Source organism: Elgaria multicarinata, chromosome 5, assembly GCF_023053635.1.
Source record: "Elgaria multicarinata webbii isolate HBS135686 ecotype San Diego chromosome 5, rElgMul1.1.pri, whole genome shotgun sequence".
Taxonomy (NCBI): Eukaryota; Metazoa; Chordata; class Lepidosauria; order Squamata; family Anguidae; genus Elgaria; species Elgaria multicarinata.
Window position 1 is genome coordinate 44,749,414 of NC_086175.1, and position 6,113 is coordinate 44,755,526.

A 6,113-nucleotide genomic window follows, 5' to 3' on the forward strand; every position below is an offset into this window, starting at 1 on the left:
TCTCCATGATTTCGCAAAGATAATGGACAGTGGTTCTGAGAGTTCTTCCGCCAGGATGCAATTCATCAGGCCCTGGAGATTTGTGCTTGTTCAAAGTAATTAGGTGTTGCTTGACCATTCAGCTTGTACTACGTTTGCCAGGGTGGGTGGGTCATAGACCCTCTTTTGGGAGAAGACTGAGCCAAAGTAGGAATTGAACACTTCTGCCTTTTCTTGGTCATCTGTTATCATTTTGCCATCCTCATTAAGCAGTTGAACCACCATTCTAACCCAGCTGGGCTAGATTAATCCAGTAACCACAATATAACCCCATTAAAATTTTGAGGTTCAGAGATTTTCCCTGCTGATATGTGATCTTGTGGTATTGGATTAACATAATCATTTAGGTAGACATTCTGATTCTTGCACAAACCTTTTTAGGGGCTATTTTCAAAATGGTGCACAGTTTTCTTTAGATCACTAATTTTCGTCAATCACAGAAGTAACTGTCCTGTGTTTGGTATCAAATCATAGGTTTTCAGGGTCAAGGAGTTCAAAGAATATGTTATATTAATTGTCAGAGTAATCCTTCTGCCATTTTCCAAGATGGCATTGAAATGTTGTCTCATTTTATCATTTTCTCAACAAATCAATATGCACATGTGATTTTGGCTTTAAAATATAGGTTTTTGGGGTTGAACAGGTCAACAATGACATTAATTTTGATGGAAACATAGTCCTTCCACCATGTTTAAAAATGGCGCTCAAGTGTCGATTTAATTATTTACTACATTTTTATACCACCCAATAGCTGAAGCTTTCTGGGCATAGATATATGCAATCTATAGATATATGCAATCAGATATTTTTCCTTCTTGTCCAAAAGAATTCCCTGATCTGTATCACATGATGGGCATGTTCCACATTAAGGTGTGCAGGAAAACACATCAGTGGAAGTGGCATGGATGATGCCCTTATTGAAGTAGAATTTTTTGTCAGTAAAACTATGCAGTCAATACTGAATGGATGTCATTATGTTCAGCCTTTCCATAGTATGATAATAATATCAGAGGCAATACAAACACTGTTGTGGAATACTTTTTGGTGCAGAGAGGACAAATCAGTATTTTTGGAAGTCATTCAAGAGGTAAAAAAGCTGCAGAATGTACTTAACCTAACAGACCAAAAAAAACCCCTCACAAAAAGTTTGATGTGCTAAGTGGGAAGGTTGTATAACTGAGAACCAAGTTTGAAGCTTTAGTTAAAGAATGTGGAGAGAAATCTGAACTATGTAGGTACTGGGAAATCCTCCTCAAGCAAATTTCACTAGTGAAAAATTTGATTGCTGCTGATCGTAATGGTAACTTGAATCTGCATGTTGACACTGTTGAGTCTTTACTTCCCAGTTTTCGTGAGTTTGACTGCACCAATTACCTTCAGTATGGCAGCTGGTACCTGGAGAGAGTAAAGAAAGTGGAGCATAAGAACCTCTTTGTTTACCAAAAATTCATTGAAGGATATTTTGTTGTGAAGGATAAAGAGGGGAGCTTCAGTGCTGTAGCACCTGATATGAAGTTGGAGCAAACCATTCAAAGATACCAGAAAAGTTCAAAAGGTATTGTCAGGCTTTGATGTCTGATTCTCTCTCCCCACCCACCCACTCACCCCCATCTGATGATGCTCTTAAACTCACGTGTTTCTGCCAAGATGTTCACATCTGTATCCTAGGGATCAATCCTTTCTCCTTCCTTCTGGGTTCTGGTAAAGAATTTCTGTCATTTATAAATCACAACCATAATCAGCTGGTGGGCTACTCAACGTACATGGGGGTAATGTCAACATACCCAAGCGGGGCTGGCATTTGGCCAAGGGCATGAATAGAAGGGAATTTTTTGGAAGGGAATACAACCAAGGGAAATGCCAGAGGGACCCATTGCAAATTCAGTCATGATAGTGATAGCTGCATGGGCTCTCATCCTAGACTGTCCTGTCCTAGAGGGGAGGCAGAGTTCTTTTCGAGGCAACTGCCCTGCCAACCTACCAGTCAGAAAGCGAGAAGGAAATGCAGCTGGAAACCAAGCACCTTGCAGTTCCCAAAGAAACTAGTGGGGCAATGCAGAGGAAGGAAGGCCTGGGGCTGGCTAGCACCCCCATCCAGCCAGATGACATCAGCAGGTAGAGTGGCAAATCTATTGTTCATCCCACTCCTTCCCAACCTCCAAGTCTCTCCACTGGGAATAGTGCCATAGAAAACACCAGCCAACTGTTGCCTTATCCACCATTTGTCATACCCAAAAAAGCCCTCTGTTAATGATGCCATCCCACCTGAGCTCATAGCTATACATTATGTCATTTGAGCATGAAGCTGGCTTAATCAGGGCATGTGGGACAGGGGCCCTGATGGTCAAGTGCAACATCCAGTCAGCTTTTTAGGCTACATGAAACCGCTGGGAGAGATCATCCGGAGGCAGGGGGTGCGGTGCTATCAATATACCGATGACACTCAAATATATTTCTCTAGGCCTCCGACAACAGTGTCAGCTAAGGATAGTGTCTCTCCTCTGAATAAATGCTTGGAGGCGGTACTGGGCTGGATGAGGAAAAACAAACTGAAGCTGAATCCAGAAAAGATGGAGGTGCTTACTGTCAAAGGCCCCAACCTGGGTTTGGAGGTGTGTCAATCAGTTCTGGATGGGGTTACGCTCCCCCTTAAAGACTGCGTTCGCAGCTTGGGGGTGCTTCCGGATCCATCGCTCCAAATGACAGCCCAGATCGATGCAACGGCCAGGGGTGCCTACTATCAGCTTTGCTGCCTGATACACCAGCTGTGCCCCTTCCTAGAGTTAGAAGACCTAAAGATGGTAGTGCACCTGCTGGTAACTTCGAGGCTTGACTTCTGCAATGGCCTGTACATAGGGCTACCTTTGTACCTAGTCCAGAAACTTCAACTAGTTCAAAATATGGCAGCCAGGTTGGTCACCGGTACACCTAGGGGTGACCTGATTACACCAACTTTAGAATCACTTCATTGGCTGCCAATTAGTTTCCAGATGAAGTACAAAGTGTTAGTAATTACCTTCAAAGCCCTACGTGGTTTGGGTCCAGGTGACCTGCAGGATCACCTTCTCCCATACAATCTGCCCCACACACTTAGGTCTCTTGGGAAGAATTTACTACAGTCAGCCAAAACTTTTACCCAGAGGACCGTCTCTTCTGCTGCTCCCAAACTGTGGAATGGCCTGCCGGGAGAGATTTGTGGACTTAATAGTCTTGCCCAGTTTAAGAAACCCACAAAGACTGATCTCTTCCGGCAGGCCTACCCAGATGTCTTTAAGAATGTCCAATTGTTATTTTAATAACGTACCAGTTTTATATGTTTTTAACCAGTTTTATGCATTTTATTGTGATTTTGTAATTAACATTGTTCCCTGCCTTGAACCAGAGGGAGAAGTGGGTAAGAAATAAATATTCTATGCTATACCTGGTAGAGTTTTTGCACCTTTCCTTGCAATAGGCTAGCTTTGTCTCCTGGAATAGTGTTTACACCTGCACCACTGTCCAGTCTGAAAGAAAAGGGGCTTTCCAGCAACAGTGACCTCTTCACACCAGAGAGCACTCGATGCTTTTTGCTCTGCAGTCTGGCTTGCAAATACAGGGCCTGCAAACAAAGAATTAAGGTCCTGGCCTGGGGCTGAATTGCTTGCTTGCCTGTGCAAAGACAGGTTTTCCTGAACCGTTAAAACGGTTAGCCCAACATGCTGGGAAATGTCTGGGATTGTGGATGTTGCCAAACTTGTTGCAGGATTCATCTTGTGCTGAGGACTTTGCAGGAAACTTACCTTTGAGCTCCTGCATGCATTTGCCGCTCTGCAAATACAAGCCCTTGCAAATGCAAGCTGTCCTGGTATCCCACCCAGTCTGTCCCTGTTTCCCCCCTGCCAAGCTCCAGCTGTGAGCTTCCAGGTTCTTTGAGGGTGACCAAGGAGAGGAGAAAGTCATCCAGATCCAGAAGTTTAGTTACAAGGAGACAGTCTTTGTTAGAATAGTTTCAGCACATCAGGCCTATTCTACATAAAGGTGGACTAGGCTACGAAAGCTTCCTGCACAGGAGAAATCTAAACGCCCACCCCCTGGGCACAAGTTTAGTTATAGTTTAACTGGACTGGCATTGCTGCCAACTTCAGAGAGTGATCAATCATACATGTGGATTAATAACAAGGAAGCTCTTCTCACCATAAGCATCTATGCTAAGGTTATATCATGTTGTGATAAACAAGGCACAACTTGGCATTTCGTTGGCACACATAAGGCTCTTCTCTTTACCCAGATGCACTTACTAATTGGATGTAGGGGCTGGAATGTCAGCTTGTTAAGAGTTTTCCAGCCTACTCAAATAAACTTCTTGCTGTTCTCATGAGATCACTGTAACTGTGTGCTTTGACTCATCTTTCCCATAACACAAAGGAATGTACAGGCTGAAATAACAGTTTGCTAGCTTAAAGGCAGAAGCAGCCGTTCACCCAGAAGCCTTTGCAGGCATCCATGGTTTTGCAGGCCACCAGGCCATACAGTCCCAAACCCTAACAATAACTCCAACCTACAGCTTCACCCTAACCCTCAGGTGCCACTGGGACATCCCTCCAGCCTCTAAGAGTCAGTAGGCAAGCTATCCTGGTGGCCTGCTCAGTTTGTCTGGTGAGGCTAGCCCCTACCAAGCTCCCATTCCCTACTGACAGAGCCAGGACTTTCCAACCCTAACCCTAACCTGATGTTTAACTCTATAACTTACCCGGCACTGAAACTTCCCCTTAGCCTCTAAAAGTCACATGCTGCAATTTCCTGCTGTGTGCAGAGAAAAACTTGCAATAAACATGCCCGCTGAATAGGCCATGTGGTCATTGTTTACTTCATCTTACTTCCCCATGTGAAAAAACAGGAAGTATTGTGGGACAGAAGCTGGAGGGGAAATGATGGTAGGGAAACATGATATCCCCCCCCTCCCCCGATCTGATGATGCTTTTAAACTCACATGTTTCTGCCAAGATGTTCAAATCTTTATCCTAGGGATCAATCCTTTCTCCTTCCTTCCAGGTCTTGGTAAAAAAATTGTGTCATTTATAAGTCACATTCTCTTTTGGAGCACAGTGGGCCTTAAATTTGGTCATAACAACTGTGATTACTTGTTTATCAGACTCTTCAGTAAACTGAAAGGTGTTGAAAATCTCCCTGAGCTCTTCTCCAGACACATGCACAAAGAGAGCAGCCTGGAATCTTTCATCCTTTGTATCTGCACCACAAAAAATCCAATGTACTTGGAAGCTCTGCTTCCACTTTCTCCAGTTGTTAGACCCATTGCCTGCTTTCCTATGGATTCTATTTGCACTATTACTGCAATGCTGGAAACAGCCCCAGTTCTGACTCCATATCTAGGGCGACCAACTGTTAAGATTTCCCTGGATTTGTCCAGGTTTTTGTTCTCTCATGGGTGTCCGGGGATTTTCTATAATTTTCTATGTCTGAGAATAACACACTTTCACCTGTAAAGTCTCGACTGCAGTGGAAGGGAAAGCACACTTTCTGGAGGCCCTGGAAAGCACACTCCCCGCCCTGCTCCAATCAGGGCCTTAAAGGGGAAAGCTTGCCATTCCCATACATTATACAAAAGGCCCATATTGGAGCAGTGGGATGTGGGTAGGAATGACACACTTTCCCCTCCTCTGCCCCAGTTGGGGCCTTTAAGCAGCTGCCCACTCACACACCTGGAATCAACATCAAGCCTTGGGACAAAGCCTTTCAGCTCCGATCTGGGAGAAGAGGCTTACTTGGAAGTAGGGAGGTGTGGGGCAGAGGAGGGAAGGGATGCCCCCTGTGGGGGGACCCTTTGTGTATCTCCTCCCACCCCAGCATGTCCCTCCCCTATTTCCTTTCCCTTTTTGTTTGTTTGTTCTTATAACCCTATTTGTCCAAATGGGGTTATGAGAGCAAAAAACCAAACAAAATGCCCCAGTGGGGGGATCCTTGTGGGTGCCCCCGCACACTGGCATGAATGGGGATACTGGTGGTAAGTAGGTCTTCCCCATGCCTGGCACCTGCACTTCCACAGACGGTAACAGGGCACTTCCCCATCTCCCTGT